Here is a 24,280-nt window from a genome sequence, read left to right on the forward strand (position 1 = left end):
TGATAAAAGTATGTAATTAACAGATTTGACGCTATTTTGGTAGCAATTCATTAATTTACAATGGACGTCGTGAATGAAATAACTTTTAAGGGGTTGCTCTTCCATACAAACCTACGGACACCCCGCATAGCTTCCACGGACATGTTTTCTTAGAGGATTTTTTGAGAATAGTAATTTATGGATGCTCTTCAAGCAAAATCCAAAAAAAAGTAACTTTATTGCATCAAAAGTGCAGCGTGATGCAGTAAATTTTGATGCATTTTACCATTGTATGAGTACAACTGACAGTGTTCGCAGCGAACATGTAGTGACATTTTATATGGGTGCGTGAGTCAATGTCACAAAATCAAACTATTGTAAATAGGTATCGACTATTTCGTGTGGTCACGTGACCATCACCTTTGGCTCAGATAATACGACAACTAAATGAAGAAAGCATGAAATCACTGAGAGATCAAGTTCAAGTTTCTGAGTCTAGTATTTACTTTTTTTGTTTTTAAATCTGTTATTTTCGGAAGTTGAAACGCCTAAACTATTATTTCTGATTAATGCAAGGACACAAACTGTAAGTAAGACGAAAAATAGGTAAGTTACTTTTAAATTGTCATTTAAAATAATAATTATTTAAGTAACAGACCCAGTCCTCGGCAAAAATTATAACATTGCATACTTTACATACATTATAATGCGGTGCTTCGATCTAGGACAAGTGGTTTAAATTCAACTTACAAATTCTGAACAGATATTAGTTATTTATTCTTACGTAGACAGTAGCGCCACTAATTTATATAAAGCATATTTATTCTCACAATAAAAGGTGCTAGGTGTAATCACTAAACTAATTAGTTAAAAAATAAGGTCTACATTCAACATACATTGCATGTGTATGTATTAATATCAAGTTTTACAGTGAGGCTTAAATAAATTCCTACATATCACGGCATTTTTACGGCCGCTAAATCTAGGCTCGGTGAATAAAAAGGTTTTCACAATCGAAGTAGTTTTCGTACCTTTTATTATTATAACTGGCTAGATAAGTAAAATTTAAACGTCATTATAATACATTTTTGTCACAACGTCAAGTCAATGAGATTGATATTCAAAAGCAATTATGTTTGAATAATTATGGTTTGAACACAAATCAAGAAGTCAAAAAGTTGGCGGACGAGAGGAAATTAGCAAGAGTGCAACTCTTAAACTATTTATGTATTGGATATTGGATACACGGGTATGTTTATTTTATCATTTTTGTCAGAAACATTAATATTTGTTACAAGAACACCAGAGGCAGGGCTGTAAAAATTTCATTCCTACTGGGTGGCCAAAGTATGGCTTATCGTGTGTACCAAACTTGTGGTCTGCAGCAACCTACTACGAAAACATACCAAATTTCCCTAACTCTTAGTAGCGTCGTGAACATTTTCACTCCATAGAAGTAAGTCGCTTCCCACCGTCTGTCTGCATATGTACGAGTATGTACTGTATGTACTCTATTATGAAGTGATTCAAGATTTTTTATTTTATTTATAAGTGTGAGAAACGGCAGGGGTTATGGTTTTGGAGCGTATGTATGGTCATTTCTCTCGCACGCTATGCAACAAGGCCTTGATGCATCTTAACAAGTAAGACAACAAACAACAACAAGACAAGAAAATAAGTCTTTGTTAGGAGTGACACAGGTTGTTAATTTATGCGTATGTGAGTCTGTCTGTGTATCTTTCCGTCGGCCCATCCGTCCGTCCGTCTGTCGATCCGTCCATCTGTCTGTCCGTCTGTCTGTCCGTCTGTGTTTCGAAGTGAACACTACATCATTAGTCCAGTGATGACATATGGATCCGAGACGTGGTGCTTTACTTTAGGCCTTATAAATAGGCTCAGAGTTGCTCAGCGAGCTATGGAGAGAGCTATGCTTGGGGTTTCTCTACGGGACCGAATCAGAAATGAGGAGATACGTAGAAGAACAAGGGTCACCGACATAGCCAAGCGAATCAGCTCGTTGAAGTGGCAATGGGCGGGCCATATAGCACGGAGAGCGGATGGCCGTTGGGGCCGAAAAGTTCTCGAGTGGAGGCCGCGGATCGGCAAGCGCAGCGTAGGACTTCCACCAACAAGATGATGACCTGGTTAAAGCGCAGGTTCGCGGTGGATGCAGGCCGCTGCAGTTGAAGCAACTGGAGTCTGTGTGGAGGCCTAGTGCCACAGTGGACGTCCTACGGCTGAGATGATGATGATGGTGATGGTGAATAAAGTTGTACCAACTGTACTTTAGTCGAAATTTTACTACGACCTTTAAAATTTATAAGTATTTTATTGATAATTAGAAGCAGAGTCTTGGAAATAGCTCATGTTAGGAGATAAAGACTGTAAGTACGACTAGATGATAGTGAATGATGGATAAATTGAAAGTAATAATTGTAACTAAACAATTTATCTTTAGTCGAAAATTTCACTAAACTACCTATTAGATTAGTATTTTAATACTAATCCGTGATATTGAATTATTGAGTATAGTTAAGAATCATTATCTCATGTGTGTACCTACTATTTAATAATAGTCACCTAATGTAATCATGACTTATATGTAATAAATAAATAAAGAGATCAGAAGAGGTATCGTTAGATTTGTCTCTGTTAGGAGTGACATCCGTCTCATCCGTCCGTCCGTCTGTTGATCTGTCATCTGTCTGTCCGTCTGTCTGTCTGTCTGTGTTTCGAAGTGAACACTACATCATTGTCCTATTTTTTTAATTATTGTTTACCAACGCACACACCAAACCTTTCATCCTAAAAAGCTGAAATTTAAGATAAGGAAAAAATGGGATTTATTATGTAGGTACCTACATAAAATTCTACTGGTTCGTAACTATTATTTAGTTTTTAGGGTTCCGTACCTAAAAAGTGCCAACGGAACCCTATTTCTGAGACTCCGCTGTCTGTCTGTCTGTCTGTCCGTCCGTCTGTCACAGGGCTCTATCTCTTGAGTCGTAATAGTTAGACACTTGAAATTTTTACAGATTATGTATTACTGTGGCCGCTATAACAACAAATACTCAAACCAGAATAAAACAAATATTTAAGTTTTTTTTTTCTAATGTCTAATGTTGTATAGATAATGGTACGGAACACTTCGTGCGCGAATCCGACTCGCACTTGGCCAGTTTATTTTTAATACCCAGGGTATTCAATGTTATATATTTAATTTTACAACTCTATCTCCATATCACTAATCTCTGTAAATTTTACATGCAGGCAGAAAGGAATAGCAAAAATCTAAATTCAATATCAGGATATTTTGAAAAAGATAAGTATTGTTCACAAACCGATCTTAATGACGATGATGATGATGATGATGATGATGGTCGTATGTCATCGCTGCCGAATTCTAACTTTATTCAATGAAAGACATGGAGAAACTTTGTCACAAAGACTTAGTTCAGATAATTTGATATTACGCTGTCCGTCCGTCTATTTCTATAGGATTACTTAAAACTGAAGCAAACTGAAGTGGCAGTGGGCCGGCCATATCAGCCGAAGAACCGATAACTGCTAAGGTAAACGAGTAAAAGCCTAGCGTGGCGAGGGACGCCCTCAGACTAGGTGGAGCGATGATCTTCACTGGGTAGCTGACAGTAACTTGATGAGAGTGGCCGAGGGTCGTGCTCAGTGGCGTGCAATTGTGTATGTCCAGTAGTGGGCTAAGATAGGCCGATGATGATGATGATGATGATGACTTAAAATAAGACAATAATCCCACTCATATTATAAATGCGAAAGTTTGTTAGTCTGTTTGTTTATTTCTTTATTACCTTTTCACGTCTAATTCGTTGAACCGATTAGGATGAAATTTGGGATACAGATAGTTTGAGTCCCGTAGAAAAACATAGGGTAGTTTTTTTAATCGCAATATTCCCGCGGAATAGCTATAAACGAATTCTACGCTGACAGAGTTGCGTGCAACAGTATGTAGGTACATTAGGGGATTTACCTACTGATAGTCTGATTTACGTCCTTATGCTGTAACTAAAAAGCAATTTCTGTATTTATTAATACACAATTCCTTTCAGATTCAATGCTAACTAACTGCATATAACTTTGCCTGGAATCATTATATTGCTGAAGTAGCCTAGGTGCTGTCATGCAATATTCAAGGTGAAGAAAAGAAGAAACGTTGAATGTTGATATGCAAGAAATTAAGTAATATCTGACTGATTAACTATGTTTGATTTATTTATTAACGCTGTGTTATAAAGTTTGTTCTAAATAAATATGATGTACACAACGAAATAAAGTCTTCGTAGGCATCTTTCTTTTAGCGTTCCGTGGGTGGAAATTTTAGTGGAGCTTCTAAAAACAAGAATACCAACAGGTATGTAGTTTTTTTTTTTGACCATCAGTGGTGTAGCGGTATAGCAAGCGGTACGGATTACCGAGGACCTGGGTTCGATTCCCAGTGATGGTCTTATTTTTTCTGTTTCTGTGCATCTATATTTCAGTTTGTATTTTCAATTTAGGTTTTACGGGATGACCGTAAAAGTAAAAATTTGGAATTGAAATAAAAAAATACAAAAAGATTCCAAAAAACCAATCTTAAGTTTTTATTTGTCGAATGAAACTACAGTAATATCAGATGATGAGATAATAGGGGTACATATATAAAGTACTATAAAACCGTACAACTTTGACCTTTGAGATAACTTTGCTCAAGTTGTCATTTTTTAAATATCTGAAATAAAACAAAATTGACTGATTTGTGAATCAAAAAATCGCCGGTTACGTTTAAGTTATGAAGAAATATAAATTTCATTTCATAGTATGTACCACACAAGTATATATCATAATCAACTTCGTGTCTTACTTCCTGGCGGTGACATATTGTCACATGGAATTCAAACTCACATCAAAAAAATGTACGAAGAATTTACGAATTTGTGCGCTAGTTTAAAAAATATACTACCCGTAATAATAGTACTACTAATCACTACTAATAATAGTACTACCCGTAATAGTAGTACACCGGTAGTAATAAAGATACTTTCTGGCGGGCGCTATCTATTTTACTATGAAGCAGTCGAATTTTTTATAAGTAAAAAATCGGAATCCCAATCTGTCGGAATCCCAATGGGCACCTTGTATAAGCGCTTTAGAACTTGAACGTTCATTTTTTTTTAACTATAGCGTACAAATTCGTACATTTTTTCTGATTTACAAGAAATTTGAAAAGTCCGCCAGAAAGTACTTCAAACTAGTTGAATTTTTTTTTGTTATAAAAGTCGGTTCCATTTTTTGCTAAAAAATTTTCATGTACAGTCACCAGCACCAATATCTGACACAATAAGCGTGCATAAATATCTGACACGACTCTATTTCTAAGGCCGGAAGGACCTGTCAGATATTTTTGCACGCTCCGCTGTGGTAGATATTAATGCTGGTGACTGTACCTACATTTTTTGATTTGAGTGAATTCCATGCGACACCATGTCACCGCCAGGAAGTATGACACTCAACTTCGAAGCTGTCTCACCCTGGAGATCGCATAGATCGATGTTTACTTGACATCTTATTCCGAAACTTATTTATTGTTTTGTCACTAGTAACGTGCTAGCACAAGTCTTTTCGCGATAGTTTTGAATCTTCTTCTGCGTGAAACATAAACATTGTAGTAGAAAAATAGTAGAATTATTATATGTTCATTTTTTTAACAACCGAGTTAGTGTTATGCTCTATGTCACAGGATGACTAAATATTGACTATCGATATCGAGATTAATATCACTCATGTTTAGACTTTGCTCATGTCTAGCTTTAGATACATTCTTGACTGAGCCGGCCGCGATAACTGTAGTAGGTAGTATGGCGTTCTTTTTCGAGTGTCATTGCTATTGAACTGTCAGGTTGCCTTACAGAAGAAAAGGAAACTCGTGTAAAATGACATCGCATACAGATACCCAGAATCAAGAACCAAAATCAGAAGAATAATTGTATAAGTTCATATATTGATAAATTTTTATTGTGAGCTTACTTTTTTTTAATTATGTGTAACTATTATTACAAATTATATATTTTTAAGCTTCTGGTACCTTGACTTTTGTATTTTTAGGACTATTGCATGGTAGGTGCACGCGGCTAGTAGCTAGTTTTATAAGATCTCCGCTTACAAATTGTATCTTTCGCGTCACTGCTTTCATTATAGTGGCATCATAATAATGTTTGATTTTGAGTTTGCATTATATTATAGGCTATGATTGGTTTTTTGGAGTCTTTTTGTATTTTTTATTTCAACTCCAAATTTGTTACTTTTACGGGTATCCCGTGAAACCATATCGAAAATACAAACTGAGACATGGATGCACAGAAAAACCAGAAAAAGAGACCAGGGCTGGGAATCGAACCCAGGTCCTCAGCAATCCGTGCTGCGTGCTATAACCCCTACACCACCGCTGGACAGGAATCTAGACACGAATTTTTCCTATGCATACATATCTCAGGTTGCTTATTTCTACTAGGCTACTTATGCAGCAGCACTAGCGACATCTATGTTCCGCTCTCATCGAGAGACGTCACACTCTTGTCTGGGTGAGCGGTTGGTTCCGAAAGTGTGACGTCTCTCGATGAGAGCGGAACATAGACAATTTTCAAAATGACTCAATATGCTTGACTGAAATGTTTACATCGTAAAATCTGGGCCATATTGCCCAGATTTTACGATGTAAACATTATATTGTCCATATTGTCCGAAATAAAGGTCTTTACTTATTATTGTAATAGCTGGTTCAGATTTTCGATCACGAACCCATCTGGACCCGGTCATTTGAAAGGCATGGGACCACAGCCAACATATCTAATATAGATGAGATGAGCAGAATTTTGGAGGTCTATCCCCTAATACACTATAAGGATGTGCTAGCGGACAGGCCTCTACAGTTGCCAGATCCGGACAGTAATTCACATGGAGTGGGCTATGGCGTTAATAGGATGCCGCATACAGCATTACCGAGATATGGAGTGAGATAACGGACACCTACCATTCCAATTTTCCAATATCATATTAATTGTACTTTTAGTAGACGATGACATGCCGTTCACTAAATGGGCCGCTCAAACTATTGACCCCCGAAACAACGAGGTGTAGTATAATATAATGCTTCAAAAATATATTTCACATACTTTTATTCTGACCTAGAAAGACGTGTAATAATATGTGATATTTTTGATTGGTTCGATTGTATATCTATCTTGTCTTGTGTGGATAGAGATGAACGAAATAAATACTTGAATAATTGAGTGGTTTCGGTGTTACCAGGTTCCTTGACCCTTGATGCGTGGCTTTACTGGTGCGTCCATGAGGCACATGTGCCATATGACCAGTGATGTAAATAATGGAGTTGTTCTTTCGAAAAAATAATAAACTTTATTACATACATTATAATAATTATTTTATTGTATGGTAGAACTGCAACTGTCACAGGCGGAACGGCAGTGATGGGCCTGGTAATTGCAGCCTGCTCGCGTGCTCGGACAGATGAGAGGAATAGAGCAACAAAATAATTAAAAGAAACTGGAATTAATCAAAATACCACGCACAGGACTTATCACGCTAACACACTCGAGTAATATTTACCTCGACGTTTCGGCAACATTACAGTGGCCGTGGTCACGAGTAGACTGAAGTGTGGGGTGTCAAGTCTGCCTAGCAGCGCGAGTCCTTCGAACTACCCGCACTTCGTCATTTTTATTTGTCACCCCACACTTCAGTCTACCCGTGACCACGGCCACTGTAATGTTGCCGAAACGTCGAGGTAAATATTACTCGTGTCTAAAAATATATTGTTTCCAAAATACTTACTTGATTTATAATGCATAATAATTGGCATTATTATTGGGATATGAATTTACTGTACCAGTGGGAAAATTACAAATTAATTATACCCCCTGCCCGGTCAACCAGACTAGTCAGCCGTAGATACTACAGGCAAAGAGCGCTCAAAAGTAGCAAAGTAAAGACATTCTCTTTTTACTCTTAGTATTTGAGGACATGTAAAACTATTTGAGCATTTCTAAATAAAGTTTGTACATTTGATTTGCGACTCCTATTTGTGATAAAAATTTGCAGGTATGTAGAGTGAACGATACTGAGCCGTAATAACATAGTCTCTCAAAATGTCCCAATTGGTTTGTATGGAAATTTCCTTTTTTGTTACCAAAACTACGGATTTGCGGTAACAAAAAAGGAACTTTCCATAATTGGGACATTTCGGGAGACTATGTTATTTAAACTCAGAGTGAACGATTCACTCTATCTACCTGCAAATTTTTACCCAAATCGGAGTCGCAAATCAAATGTACAAACGTTTTTAGAAATGCTCATTTTAGCACTGTAGCTTGCTGTGGCAAAGTATCAAACTGTTCAGCTACCTATGAGCTTGACTGCTTCGAATTAGGTTTGATGCAACATCTGTCTCCGATGATGACGTGTCAGCTAAACTGAACGTGCCCGTAGTCTGCAAGTACGACGGATTATTTGGGGTAGTTCTAGTTCCTTCACAAGACCTTGAAGAAAGAACTGCGGGATTTTTCCGCCTTTGTACCTTTGCAAGAACTGAAGATGCTACTGCGAAAGGAACAAAGGCTAAAAAATAAACGCAGTTTTTCCTTCAAGTCTTGTAAAGGAACTAATGCAAAAAAAACGCAATAGTTCCATCGCACGAACATCCAAAGGAAACACTGCCAATAATCCAGTACGCACGACTACAAACCTGCTGGATCGGAAAAAATCCTAGCAGATAATACTTACTATAGGTAGTTATATGAACGAATCGACAACTGTTTTCGACTCGAAGGTAACAAAGGTAGTGTAGATGATTTTGGAACTGCTCGTAGTCTTCTGCTGATTGTGCCAAATCATCGGTTATGATATCCTAACAAAATCAATTTATATAAGTAGGTACAAAATTAGCACGGGATAATTTTTTACCGCAATTTGATACCAGTTATCGGCGAGTGGGTGAACTTTTGCTGTTATGTAAGTATTTCGTAAGTATTTATTTATACCTATAAAGGCAAAACATGGCCTAAAAATGCATGAGATTTGGCAAACGTATTCCTTGAGGATCGCAGAGGTGCAAGAAGTTTTTTTTTTTAATTCGAATACCTACACTACAGAGTAGATTTTTTTCTTCAACGGGAGCGAAGCCGCGGGATTAAGCTAGTAATTATATATACGAACTGAGAAATCCAGATGCAGAAGCCTAGATAAACTCTTCGTCAACTCTTTTCATGGTTAGCAACTTATTAATAATTGATATTAGCAGCTTATGATTACTAATTCTCTACTAAAAGTCTTACCACAGAAATTGAGTGATGATGATGATGATAATTAGGATAGTAAACTCTGTATGGTTTTTATTACCTCTTTTGATAGAAAGAGCTTACACGAAGCACTGTTCATAAAATATTAGGTATGTCTAAAGGCACTGTTACACATGCTCGTTACTGGACTGAAGCAAACGCGTTCACACTTGCTTAATACCTTTCCCCCTTCCACCCCGTCTCGAGCTTGCCACTAATAAGCATGCTCGATAGTAGCATGTCCTGTTCACACATGCTACTAGCTAGCATTTGCTCAATAGTAGCATGCTTTCTTGCTACTAAAGAGCATGTGTAACAGTGTCTTAAGGGACTTTGGCCTTACGGATGCCCTTGATAAACTTGATTGCCTGGGCATTCCTGTGCGTGTCGTACAAGGTGACTAAGAGCCCTGGTGGCAGCGCTCTCTATTGCCAACTACGAATTCCAAACTCCAGCTCTGCGGCGTGGAAGGTAAGGACAAACCTCCGCACTATTTTCCCAAGAAACTCGTCCTGTAGATTTGCTACTGATTTTCAACCGACGATCATGACCACTTTAGCATGGTAGTAACTACGAAAAGTAACTATAAATATAACCTGAATAATAGCAAGACCATCAACCAAGACAAGAAACCGTGATCAGAATCTCGGTAATTTCTCAATTTATCGTACACATATTATGAACACTTGAAAGGCGTTTGGCTCGTATTATAATATGCGAACAGTTATCCAAGACCCTGCTTCTAATTATCAATAAAATACTTATAGATTTTATAGGTCGTAGTAAAATTTTCGAGTAAAGTACAGTTGGTACAAAATTTCGTGACTCGATAAAGAAATGTGAATATTACTCGAAGGAGTACCCGATCGGGTAGCTAAGTGTCGCAATAGACTTTCGCTAGCTGGCGCTGTCTATTTGAGTGTGTGCGTGAGCTCCTAGTGTCCGTATACGGCCGCAATTGACGTTCAAAGTAAAGCACCTCGTTTGCGGCTTTGGCGGAATATTTCATTTCGAGTGTGGGGTCAAAAAATCGGTTACGCTTAGATACTCCCGCCATTAGTTTTTGGTGAAATAATTCTTCATAATTTACGAAAAAAACCTGAAAAAAGGAACTATTGATAACAGCGCCATCTAACGGGACATTGCTCATGAGCTAACCAGGAGCAAACCCCTTAAGACAAAATTAAAGGTCTCTGACACTTCTTCGTGGAATTTACGGTTAGTCTATGACTTAGAAGCGTTTTACTACAAATGAGTAAGTAATTATTTATAATGGCAACATTGTCGAGAAAACGACGTTTTGTTTCATTTTACTTGTTGTCAAGACTAAACCTCACGACAATTTCAAATCACAAGAAATGACAATTAGAAAATGTAATCAAAATCATACTAAGTAAGTTTACAGATAAATAAAATAAACATGACGTTTTATATTTAATTTGTCACTGTCATTATCATTACATACGCAAAAAATACAAACCGGTTCGACTAAACGCCTAACTAAGTAGGTAGGTATAAAACTGTACTAGCGTACCTGCTGTGTTTTGTTTTCTCGGTTTTTATGGTGAACACGACACAATAGATTACATAATGTTATACTCCTTGCTTACCTAATTTGTGTTTTTTTTTTTTTTTATTCGACTGGATGGCAAACGAGCAAGTGGGTCTCCTGATGGTAAGAGATCACCACCGCCCATAAACATCTGCAAACCAGGGGAATTGCAGATGCGTTTTGTTTTCTCGGTTTTTATGGTGAACACGACACAATAGATTACATAATGTTATACTCCTTGCTTACCTAATTAAAAGTTTCAACCGCTTGTCAAACTTTTCCAAAGTTCAGTGAATTTTAGTTAAAGTTCAGTAATTGAGGCATGCTAATTAATTTGCGAAATCGATAGTTAACTTAGAAAATTACATTTTGGAGACACATATGTATATACATTTATGTGTACATTTTACTATAATTTTTTGATCTTGTTCGGTTGGGGATTGTGTAAGTTGTGTAGTATACCAGTCAGGAAACTTGTCTAGAAAAAAAAACATAATGTTAGGAATGCGGAAGAAATATTAAAAAGCCACATATTCCTACCTCTCTTTTACTTTTATCGATATCTGTGAGAAAATAACTAACTCAAACCAATTTTATTCAATAAAATATTCACGACTTTCCCAAATGTGTTCATGGTAACCCTTTGTGTAGCATGTGTTTAATATAATAATTTAGTAGGTAGAACTTCAGTTAATACCTAACTTATCTCGTTTGATGCAGTCCACCGCGATACATCGCCAATTAAATAGAATGTACTTATGTATAGCAAGTAAATATATTCACAAAGTTTAATAATCTCACTACAAGATTAGCATCTATAACGTCAGCGATTAAAAAATTAATTAAATTCCTACCAAGCGCGCTGCAAATTGTTTTGACATTTAACTTTTCCATGCCTAGAATGTTAGTTTTAAACGCCATCGCGTTTTGTGTGGGTCGAAAAGTGCAACTGAGGTAGCCAACGTTTAGTCGCTCCACTAACAGTCATTGTCGGTCGGTACGCATCGCAACGCCGACGAACATTCACATCTCACAAAAGAACTGTTAGAAATCGGCTTTTCATCAGAGGTCAACGACTCACGTTCGTTCAGGATGTGAGCAGAGACAAAACGAGTGTAGGACAAAAGCTGTACATGTACGTACTTACAGTAATGTACACAAGTGTTTAATATCACGTACTTGTAAACCGCAAAGTGGCGGTCGATACCCATCGCTGAACAATAACCCGGACGGCCTTTTTGACAGCAATGGATCCCTCGTAACGTGATACGAACAAGCTTTAATCTCGAGTGTCAAATTACTCAATAACAACTAATTTACAACGCGCAATATACCGGTCCCGCTAAACGAAAACGGCAGCAGCTATCGGAAAGTAATCAAGTGATATTAATTTTACTGCAGTTTGCTACCGACAATTAAGGCGGGAACATTATGAAAGCAACTATGATATCACTAAGTGGCACTTAGGTTAGGCTACTTAGTGACAAGTCGGGTGCGCCTTTAGTTTTAATTATATTGGGCCCACGATACCGTTGCCTTCCAATTCCCTGATCTTGAATGTCTCCGACAATCTGGAGAGCTCCGAACTAACTTCAGCTTTGAATGATAAGCATTGAACTCGAACCAGTTACAACAACTTAAACAACTTTGTTAGACAAACTTTGAATCTTGAAAATTGGGATTAAAAGATATCTACAGGACACGAAGTTATTTTACACCTTTACTGTTTCACAAAGTAATTACAATTTGAGTTAATTAAAACATTTTCATAGCTGCAAATGAGCGTTTGCAGGTCATTTCAGGTAACTTATCGAGATTAACAGTTTAGATAAGTAAAGAAAAACGTAAGTATCCTATTTATAGCAACTATATCCGTTTCTTATCCGTGTTATTTGATCTGAGAGTAGTATTTACGACTTGCATTTGTTTAATAAATAGCACAACAGTCAACCAATCAGCAAGTACAAAGACGTTGCGCCTTATCCTTTGAACGGAACTTTATCCTCCGAGACCTGAGGAAAGCGGAAGCTCTTCAAGCACGCCCTCTTGATCTCACATTTGATCGTATAACTTACACGTCCCACATTCTGGCTAACGATGCAAATTTTCCATTTGATCTGCAGTATTTGTCTCTTTAAGTACTCACTTATTGTCATAGTAATCCAGAGCAGAAACTATATTTAGTTAGTAATTAACTTTATTGAGAGCCTGGTAACTTTATTGAAAAAAGGGTAATAAAAGAGGTGTAGGATCTCCCGATGCACCTTACTTTCCTGGTGCTCTTTTAAGTGTAAATAAACAACTGCGCCTAGAGAAAAACAGCGAAAAAGAAGAAACCAAGCATAATCTGGTCAAAATTAGCGGATAAGAGTGGATCAGAAAGATAACAGACTAAGAAAAATGGCGTGCATTGCTGGAGACCAATCTGGAGGCCTAGACTCAGCATTGGGGCGGCAAGGTGCTGAAGAATTATACAATTTAGATGAAAGCAATTTACAAAGCAAAAGATAAAATAAGGTTGTTTAGTACCCATCGTACAAAATTTTTAGGTGTTGCCCGCGACACCGTCCGCGTAGAAGTATGAAAAATACCTAGTTTATATCCTATTCTCAGACCTACCGAATATACACAAAAAAATCATAAAAATCGGTCAAGCCGTTTTGAGGGTGTTTGGTCACAAACTTTTTTGACCCGAGAATTTTATATATTACGATTTATTTGTTCAATCTCGATTGAACTCTCTCTCGCGTCGACGAAAATCATATTGCACTACTTATCGCAAAAACCGAAATATGAAAGTTAGGCAAGGTGTTAGGTCAGTCATTTGTCAAGAAGCCATACAAAAAGTGTATAGATCACTCTCGGGAGCAATTTGGCTGCCGTGTTCACAGCATTGACTACGTGACTGACGCTGCCATTGCCTGATGATGTTTAATACGTGACGAAGACTCGTAGACTGCTGAAAAACAGTTGCACAACAGTACACAGTTTGAAAAGACATTATTCCGCTTTGGATATTACTTCCAAAGATATATGCGGAATTTTACTGTGAGCAGGTACGATCTTGAGCATGGTCTGTCAAGGTGTTATCCGCTTTTGTGTTTTAATAAACCATTTTTGTTTTCTTATTTACCTCTAGCACCATCTTACTCGCCAATGTTGCTTGTCGGCCGCTGGTCGCTGTTAGAAGAGTTCATGAGTGGTGGCGCTTACTTACCATCATATGAGTCACTTATTCCTTTACCGCCCTATTTCGTAAAAAAATACTTTACTTAAAAATATTTTTTCAAAAAAAAAAATGACGTCTCAATTTATGCAGAATCAACTTTATTTATACTACTGAACTACTCCGAATGGAACGTTAGAAGCGCGTGCTACGAAATTGATTTTACATCTCGCGTACATCCATTTCAATCGTGACCCACTGTAGAACCTTGTTACAATGACCTTCATCATGGCACACCAATACGTGCCAAGAAAGCCGTCGTGATGTTTACTGTAAAAAAGTTCCACGGGAGTTCAGCTTCAAATGGCGTGAGATGACAAATTGTGGCTGCACCTTTGAATGCGAAGGCATACGAGACGCCATGAATTTCCTCATAGTGAGTGAAAGTTTTATATATTGAAGTAGCAGTAACCAGGTTCTATTGTACAAACTTCTGTATCTGCAAATAGCCATATTTTATTATGAGTTTTAATATTTTGATTAAAGTTCAGAGATTTTAAAGCCGTGGTAGTCTAATGACTTGACAAATGGCTTCTCAGTCACAGGATCGTAGGTTTGCTTTGAGTATTTATCAAGCTTGCACCTTTGAGTTTTTACAAATGTATGTAAGAAATTAAATTTATAATTTTACCTTGGGCTTTACGGTAAAAGAAAACTTGGCGAGGAAACATTCATACCTAAGCCTGCGAAGCAATCCTATGTAATGTGTGAACTTCGCTATATTCGTTCTGGGCCCGCGTAGAAACTATAGCCCAAGACCTTTCATTTTTAGAGGAGGCGTGCTCGGCAGTGGGAAGTATATAAGTTGGTCGGAGATGATAAAAAACTGAAAATGTTTGTTTGCTAAAAAAAATGAAAATTTAATTGCTAGAGCGCAGTGTATAAATGCACCGGCACTACACAGTAGGTGCATTCCGCCTAGGAACCTCTGACTGGAAAGAGATATCTCTATTGTTTCCTTCTCCCACTTTATGTCCAATGCCACTGGACGAATGTGTTAAAGAAACTAATTTGTGCTTAAACATCTAAAAGTTGACTAAGGATCAGCTTCTAAGAAAACTCATAACTTTTAAAAACAGTCCATGTCGGCGGGAACAAGAAGTAATTCGTTTCAATCTTACAACATCTATAACGTTTCATCCAATTTAATAATCCTCTCTTTAATGCTACGAATTTCTAATAAAGTATATCAAGCTGTTCTATACCTTCTTACGAATATTAGGTTTCATTGCATATACCACACCAACCCTTCGGCGTCGTATTGAAACTGAAGCCGTAGGGGAAGCCCGACATGATCTCACGTACCTATAAGGAAAACTGAATTACGTAGTACACGGTAACATGCTTATTGCATAGTACTTGTTATATGCTATGGGTATATCAGAGAAGCAGTACAAAATACTATAAAAATAAATAACCCCTGAACTGAGAAAAGACGGTTAACCTCGGTGAATGGATTAAATAATTTTCTACTGTTACCTATTCTAAAATAACTAGGTACCTACTGTACTACTAAGACACCCTATATATATTCACCTTCAAATGAAAAGGCACATCAGTTTGCTATGTAAGTCAAGTGTAGTAGAATAAGATCTCGGAGCCGCCAGACCAGACATTATACATACTTATTTTGTCAAGGATAAAACTTGAGCTATTATGTAGTGTTAGTATGCACTTTCAACACCAGCATACCGGTTAAGTTGGGTAGCCAGCTGAGAAAAATGAGTATAAGCGGGGCCCCCTTAACTTAAATTCTAAGTCAGATTTTTTCATTTTAGCCAAATCTTCTCTTTATTGTCTTACTCTTTTAAAGCAAATCATCTCATCAAAACTTGACATGTTTTTACAGCATGTTTTTGCTGCAGTTTTCTTTAAAGTTAAGTTCAACTTTCGCATCAAGATCACCAAGATCAAACGTGTAGATCTCTCCGAGACCTCGACAAATAGTTAATGACATTTATTTATTGTGAGAATGAAATGTACACCCTGGAAACAATGGGATCATTGAATATACCGTTGTGCGAGTCAAATCGGCTGCGCGAACTAGTGGGTGTTATGTTAAATATGGGGCCAGTTCGTGGGTCAAAGGAGATACGCTTAAATAATAGTGTGTATTGTAAACTATAACCGATGCACAAATTTGTTCATCATATGTTGCAACGCAATTATCTAAAAACATGGGTTCGTAAGTAGTCGTCTAACTTATGCAAATCGCACTAAATACGGAATAGATAAGTTAGTTATACAGAAAAAGATTAGTTAGACAGAATAAGTCACCAATGAAGAGGTTTTGGAAAGAGTAGAAAAAAAGAGAACATTAATAGAAACAATAGAGAATCGGAGAGGGAAAATGATTGGTCATCTTATACGACATGATGAGTTCATAAATGTTATCTTAAAAGGAAAATTGGAAGGGAAGCGAAAAAGAGGGAGACCGAGAATCGATTATACAAAGCAAATAAAATAAAAGAGAAGGTAGCCGTCATATCGTATAAGGACGTTAAGGAGGCAGCTTTGAGTAGAGAGAAGTGGAGAGTCATTCATCGGCTACATCGACAAGAGTGTAACTCTTAAATAAGAAAGAAGAAAAAGTTAGTTATCTTGTTAGGAATACCTACCACCAAAAATAGTTTTTTTTTTTTTGCAAAGTTGATGATACAATACTAATACTTAGTAAATATAATTAACAAAGTTAGAAAATGTATTATCTAAATGCGTCCAATACCTAAATACAAAGTTCTCGTTCTTCGTATTAAAGTCAAAGTCAAAATATCTTTATTCAATTCAATCTCCCCGATAGCGAACAGTTTGCGTGAAGGCAACATGTCGCTATATTAGAATAATTATTAGAAACAGGTATTTTTAGGACTGTTAGCTTTTTGACTATTACTGCAATGGTGACTTCCACGATCGATTAGTTTCGTGCTCTCTCAGCCCGTATCTTTTAGAAGATCTTGTCTGTAACGGGCTGTGTTTTAGAAGTGCTAAGCAATGAGTTTATACACAAATGCCGTTCAACAAAGCTTGCTACAGCAAGATTACGCGGGTGACCTTTCCGATCCTATTCGAATTCTGGCGCGAGATAAGCTATTCAATCTTATAAATCGATGGCAGCAAAGTAAAAGAAGACATCTACAAAATAGCTATTTACAGGAGAGCGTATTTAGTAAAAAATAATGACTACTTTGAGATTAATGGACTGATTACCATGAAATTTTCTATGATGCATTAAAATAATGTTCTTTGGTGATTGTTCAACAGATTTTATTTCTGTAACATTATTTTAATGAAAAATTGTAGATGTCTTTTTTTACTTTGAAAGAGCTTAAACGTAGAGGAAGACATCTGCCTGATATCCGTTTATGCGTTGTAATGAAACAAACGCCTTTTCCGTTATAAAAAACGAATAAGCTAAGGTAAGAATCTCCGGTAAAACTTAGAGGAGTGTTTAGAGATAATCTAAACAACATGCAACGAGTATTCACCCTTTTTTTGATAAAATTTTGTAGATGTCTTTATTTACTTTGCATTAATCATTTTATTCATATTATTAAATGAGTTATCTACCACTCAACCTCATCGCTGTCTATCATATAAATTCATTTATTTCGTTAAAAACCCCCAAAATATGTGTTAAATTAAAAAAAAAAATTTTTGTTTTATTTTTGTTTACTCATAATTGTTTTTACGTACTCAAAAACTAAGTTATTTTTTATAGTTTTACACTAATAAATTAAATAAATCAACAGTAGGTACAAGTAATAAAATTACGTACAAAATATATCCAAAACAAACAATATAAACTGTAAAAATAAAACAGTATGTACTATAATAGTATAAACAATATAATGCTATAATGAATGTGGATAATACCAAAATTGTCATCAATGGCCACATGGATCAGAGGCCCGTCATCGTTAGTGGAAATCTTCTTGATGTTGTTTCGGAGTACACATACCTCGGCCTGATTTTGCAATAAGGTACCAACACATGCTAGTTACTAGCACGAAAGCATGCTACTATTCAGCAAATGCTACTTACTAGCATGTGTGCATAGGGACGTGCTACTATTATAATAATAATAATCCCAGCCTATATACGACCCACTTCAGCGCACAGGCCTACTCTCAGAATGAGAGGGCTTGGGCTGTAGTTCCCACGCGGGCCCAGTGCGGATTGGGAACTTCACACACACCATTGAATCGCTTCGCAGGTTTGTGCAGGTTTCCTCACGATGTTTTCCTTCACCGTAAAGCTCGTGGTAAATTTCAAATGTAATTTCGCACATGAATTCCGAAAAACTCAGAGGTGCGAGCCGGGGTTTGAACCCACGATCCTCTGCTTGAGAGGCCATAGGTCAAACCACTCGGCCACCACGGCTTGCTACTATTAAGCATGCTTTTTCCTGTGTCATACAGGTATAGCAGGTACTAGCATGCTTATTAGCATGCTAATAACGAGCATAATGTAACAGTAGCCTTAGGTAGAACACAACTTTGAGAAGGAGGCCAAGAGAAGGATTCAGCTGGGCTGGGCAGCATTCGGAAAATTATGTCGAGTTTTTTCGTCAATTATACCGTAATGTCTGAAAACGAAAGTTTTTAACCAGTGCGTCCTACCCGTCATGACATACGGAGCTGAAATGCGGCCCTGCCAGCTATGGAACGAGCTATGCTCGGAGTTTTTCTGAAGAATAAAATCCGCAACGAGACTATCCGACACAGAACTAAGGTCATCGACATAGTTCATAGAATTAACAACTTGAAGTGGCAGTGGGCTGGGTCATATCTGTTGAAGCACCGACAACCGCTGAAGATATTGAGTGGAGACCGCGTCTCGGCAAACGTAGTCCAAGACGCTCTCCGTTCAGGTAGAGGGACAATCTGCGAAAGGCTGGTGGTAAAAGCTGGACGTGTCTAGCCGAAGACAGGGCGCAATGGCGGTCTATGGGGGAGGCCTATGTCCGGACTGCTATTGCCTGATGATGAATAGTATAATCGATATTCTACCTACTACTTATATACATATTAGGAAAAAAACAGATTGCTCGTCATCATCAGTCAAAATCTGTTCAGGCGTGTCGTTTCCAAAAAGTGGTAAGCTGCAAGCAATAGAAACTTAAGTACTTACTTAGGTTAAGAATTTTAATTCATTTGCAGTCTAAATAAAAAAACAAACAAGTGTATGAAACCAATGTTAAGTAATATATCTATTTGTTTAAATATTTTAAGAAAAAACAAATAATTTCCTCATAGAAATTAGAAATAATAAATTTGTAGATTGAGACATATGCAAAAAGTATGACGTATAAACGGACAAGTGGCATGTGACTTTATTGACGTCACAAGCACCCTGTCAAAGCTCCGAAGTAAAAGCGGATAAATTCAAATGACCGTTTCTACTGCGATGTTTTTTCAAACCTAGTGTAGATGTTTTCTTTTACGTGCCAAATTTTCTTCATTATTTTGAAATTTGAAATATTTTTTTAACAGACTTATAGATATGGTTGAAATAAGTTATTTTTTGTAAAAAAAGCATTTTTGAAAAAATGTAGATGTCCGTATCTACTTTGCTGCCATCGAAATGTTAAGTGGTGCTTTCTAAATGCCTAAATAGGATAATAATGGAGAAGCCATTAAATTCACAATGTGAAATAGGTTTTGAGTTGAATACTCAAAGGAAATAGGCGATGATCATGTAGAAACAATTAGAGGCAAAGCTGACCGGTATTCTTTTAAACTGCGTTTAGTTGGTATAATTTTCTATTAAGCTAAATAACTTGTCGGTAAAAAAAGCAAGTAATAGACCTTGATAAGAATCAAACGGAAATAAGGAAATGGAAGCAATGACAAAAATTTGGTAGTAATAGTAAGACACAATAAGTAACATGCGTTGAAAAGATGTCCATGAAGAAGAAGATATAATTATATGAGTATCTAACATGTTGAACAAAATGTATGAAAAACTGCTTCTTAATTTCGGTTTTATAGTAACATAAAACTGTGAGGCATAAATGCTTGAACTTTTATCAATAAATTAGTGAATAAAGTATTATTTTAAACGAAAAACTGTTAAACCATTTTTTATTTTTAGGATACTTAGAAAAGCATGCCACAATATGAGTTACAACAATACATGCAATAATTAAGTAGCCATGTAATGAATAGTATATGAATTGAACATATTTGAGTAACTTGAGCAGCTCAGCAAGCAGCATCCAACGATGAATGCGCATGTACACATGTACACCACCATTCAGTTGATCGAGAGTTGATCCATGACATGCCAGCGATTATTCAAACGCATTGAAATCAGCATCTGTCACCGATTGACAATCGCAAAGATTAATTTGCAATGCAAACAGCTTTGCATGAATCCCGATATGAGAGAAGCTAATAGAGCAGACTACAGGCCTGTGTTTAGATGCTATTAGATTAGTGCCGTGTGTATCAGACTTTGTTTTCTGCTGTGGCGGCTCGTGAAGTGTTTTAATTACAGATTTCTGTTGTGAGCAGTTAGATTAGTGCAACCCAAAATATATTTATCTATATCTACAGTAACATTATAAACAGGTAAAGTTTGTATGTCGTTTTTAGGGTTCCGTAGCCAAAATGGCAAAAACGAAACCCTTATAGTTTCGCTATGTCTGTCTGTCTGTCTGTCCGTCCGTCCGCGGCTATGCTCAGGGACTATGAATGCTAGAAAGCTGTATTTTTTCACGGATATATATGAAAGCTATGCCGACAAAATGGTACAAAAAAAAATTAAATAAATAAATATTAGGGTACCTCTCATAGACGTAAAGTGGGGGTGTTTTTTTTCTCATCCATCCCTATAGTGTGGGGTATCGTCGGATAGGTATTTTAAAACCATCAGGGAGTTGCTAAGACGATTATTTGATTCAGTGATTTGTTTGCGAAATATTAAACTTTAAAGTGCAAATTTTCATTAAAATCGAGCGCCCCCCCCCTCTAAAATCTAAACCGGTGGGTGGAAAATTTGAAAAAATTCAGGATGATAGTAAGTATATCAAACATACAAGGAAAACTATAACGGTTAAGTTTGCTTGAAAGTTATTAGTAGTTTAAAAGTAAATAGCAGCCTAAGGTATAAATTACGAAATCATTAGAAAAATATTACTTAATTTTTTCGTAATGACTACGGAACCCTATTTTGAGCGTGTCCGACACGCTCTTGGCCGGCTTTGTATGTAAGGGTTAATCTCCGGAACATCGAAGTTAATTCAATAAATTCTTTCTCTAATGGAAAGCTAGCTGAGAAATATATAACGCACAAGTTTTCCATGTGTAGGTACTTATAGGATGCAAAAAAATGCGCGTAACAGGTATGTTAGAGGCAATCTAATCAAAAAGATCACACTTGTAGAGTGAATAACACCCCTCTTTTTGCGTCGGGGGTTAAAAATAGTGAAAATCATGTCAAATTACAGAATAAATTATAACAATCTTTAATTTACAATTTTATTTCATCAACTGACGATATCGTCCACGTAAAAATCTGCAATGAAAGAAACTTTTAAGCCTCATCAGACTACTCGTAAAATTTTATCAATAGATATTTTGTAACTATTTCTAACAGAACCTATTATGTATGTTACGTACGTACCAGCGTACCATACATTTACTCGTACAACAAAATACCCGTGCATTACCTACAATTAAATACAATTTAAGTTCCGTAAGCCTTTTTAGGAAATACCAATTATTTATATGGGCAGATTTGAAAGTCGATTTCACTATTCGCCACAGGCATTGTCTACTACGGTTGATATATGGACTCCTAGATAGTTTACGGTGTCCCATAACCGCGCAATGCCTAAGTTCCGTTGACATACAATAAATACGTATGTCGTTAGTGGGTTTGGCGATTTCAATAGTTCAATATTAAATGGTACGTCACTTCTATGTACCTAAGTTATGAGCTGTTGAAGGGTCGAATATCTCCTTGAATTTAGTTGCAGTGGCCTTAGTGGTTTGACTTATGGCCTTCAAGCTGGGGGTCGTGGGTTCAAATGTGGATCCAGACCTCTGAGTTTTTCGAAATTCATGCGCGAAATTACATTTGGAAATTTACTACTAGCATTACGGTGAAGGGAAACATCGCGAGGAAACCTGCAAAGACCTACGAAGCAAACTAATTATTCTTAGTAATGATTAAATAAAATGTCATCATTATTACCATTACTTAGTAGTAAAATGCTTCTGCTGCTCCAAACCTGCGCATGACACTGTTAATTTAGCCCAGGACTTTCCGATTCCAAGATATGTGACCATGAATAAGGTGCGGACATTCTATTAAAACGCGGCACCACGCCACGCTTGCGGGACGCCATCCAAAGCGTGTCAGTATACTTATCAGTCCCATATATTTATTATGGTCAGTTGCAAATAGAAATATGCTTCGGACGACATGGCGTGGCGTCGCGTTACAGCCCAACACACAAAGACGACGGGTGCGGGTCGTGCGCGGTCCCGCAACGGACGTATTTAAATGGCGGTATATTGACGCCGTCACACTGACACGGCGGCGCGAGTCGGGTCGTGCGTCCGTATATCGCCATGTATCTAATACGCCCGTCGCGGGCCCGCGCACGACCCGCACCCGTCGTCTGTGTGTGTTGGCCTTTAGTATATTACCGCCTTTACGATCGTCTACGTCTACGCTCTCTTACTATTCGATCAATATTGCATGAGGATACAATTCCCGCTCAGAATTATCTATGGTCGCTGAACCATCGCCCCACCAGATTGTAAACGCATTTTATTAACCACCCACTGGCCAATTTGAAACAGAAATAATTGACTGTCTCGTTGTACGATAATGATGCGGTTGCGTGTGTAATTTATTAGTAGGGAAACGTATTTATTAAAGAGTAAATGCCCTTTCACTTTCGACTATTTTTAGAAAAGGTTAAGGTATGAAAGACTAACGGCTAAACTACCACATAAAAATACCGCGTAAAACATTCTTGAGTAGGTAAGAATAAAAGATAAGTACGCATAATGATTACGTTGGTAATTATGATAATAATCTCCCTAAGCTAAATATAACCTATGTACCTACGTGCTCAGTGCTTGAGCGAATAAAAACTTAAAAGTAAAGACGTAGTTACACGACGAAAACAGCGGAGTCAGAATGAGACTGGTCTAATAAACTACGCTTCACTGTGTGCATACATTTGTACGCTCACATACAAGTGCAACTAAACTTTGCCAAGCAAACTACTTGGGCTACACACAGTCACGTGCACCAGGCGAGGCGTAGGTACAGTCAACATCATAAATAAGTGATCATTTCTGTACCTTGTCGCTTTCAGTAGTTACACAATTTTGTATGGCTTTTCAAACATGACGTTAAAGTGACAAGGTACGAGTACAAAAGTGATCACTTATTTATGACGTTGACTGTACAATGCGATACATGATGGCAATACTGGATGGCAAACGAGCAAGTTGTTGTTGTATATGTTGTAAACTTTGTTAAAATTAAATTAGATATAATGTTGCTCTATCCCATTGGATACATATCAAACATTCTTTACTGAACACCACAAATTAATACAGTGAAGTTAAAATGGGTCCCACTTTGCCGTTCACAGCAAAACGTCTTTACTTATGTTTGGTCTGAGCCTAAGCGTAGACTCTACAGACACTTAGGCTCAGACCAAATATTAGTCTATTCATGCAGTAGACTTGAACAAAACGTTCACCTAGTATCTATTCGCAAAATATTCCTTATTTACTGAACTAACATCTAGAGTTATCAATCACATGCTAGAAACATAAATGTTGAAGCGCCCACGTTCCGCAACACCAGATTTTCGTAGGAGGTTATTGTTCTAGCAAACCGGCGCGTAACGCGAATGTAAACGTATCTTCCTGGTTTTTATTTTACAAGAGATATGGCACAACCATACCGGGACAGAGATATGACGCACCGTTGAAATATGCTTAAGGAAGTCAAAAATGGTTGCGAATTGTTTCTAGTCTTGGTTCATTAGTCAATCCCACGCGTTTAGTGACATTATGGTTACGACATGCTATTGTTTACTACTTACTTATTTTGTAACACATTTGGAACGAGAACAACGGTAAGCTATTGAACGCGGCAAGCACTGTTTGTTTTCGGTTGGCGTGT

At 37.2% G+C, this 24,280-nt stretch overlaps 1 protein-coding gene and 2 long non-coding RNA genes across 3 annotated transcripts in view; 2 read left to right on the forward strand and 1 right to left on the reverse strand.

The window, feature by feature from the left end:
• Positions 1 to 24,280, reverse strand: part of LOC141429647 (uncharacterized) — a 256,995-nt gene that overhangs the window by 101,394 nt on the left and 131,321 nt on the right. The gene's annotated exons all lie outside the window — the stretch shown is intronic.
• The window catches only part of ASPP (Ankyrin-repeat, SH3-domain, and Proline-rich-region containing Protein), a 388,674-nt gene that overhangs the window by 26,635 nt on the left and 337,759 nt on the right, over positions 1 to 24,280 (forward strand). The gene's annotated exons all lie outside the window — the stretch shown is intronic.
• LOC141429642 (uncharacterized) lies at positions 1,024 to 7,979 on the forward strand. The gene is made up of 3 exons (XR_012451562.1): positions 1,024 to 1,228; positions 4,065 to 4,366; positions 7,300 to 7,979. It is a non-coding gene; the product is annotated as an uncharacterized lncRNA (long non-coding RNA).

The sequence above is a fragment of the Choristoneura fumiferana genome, chromosome 7, assembly GCF_025370935.1.
Source record: "Choristoneura fumiferana chromosome 7, NRCan_CFum_1, whole genome shotgun sequence".
Lineage (NCBI taxonomy): Eukaryota > Metazoa > Arthropoda > Insecta > Lepidoptera > Tortricidae > Choristoneura > Choristoneura fumiferana.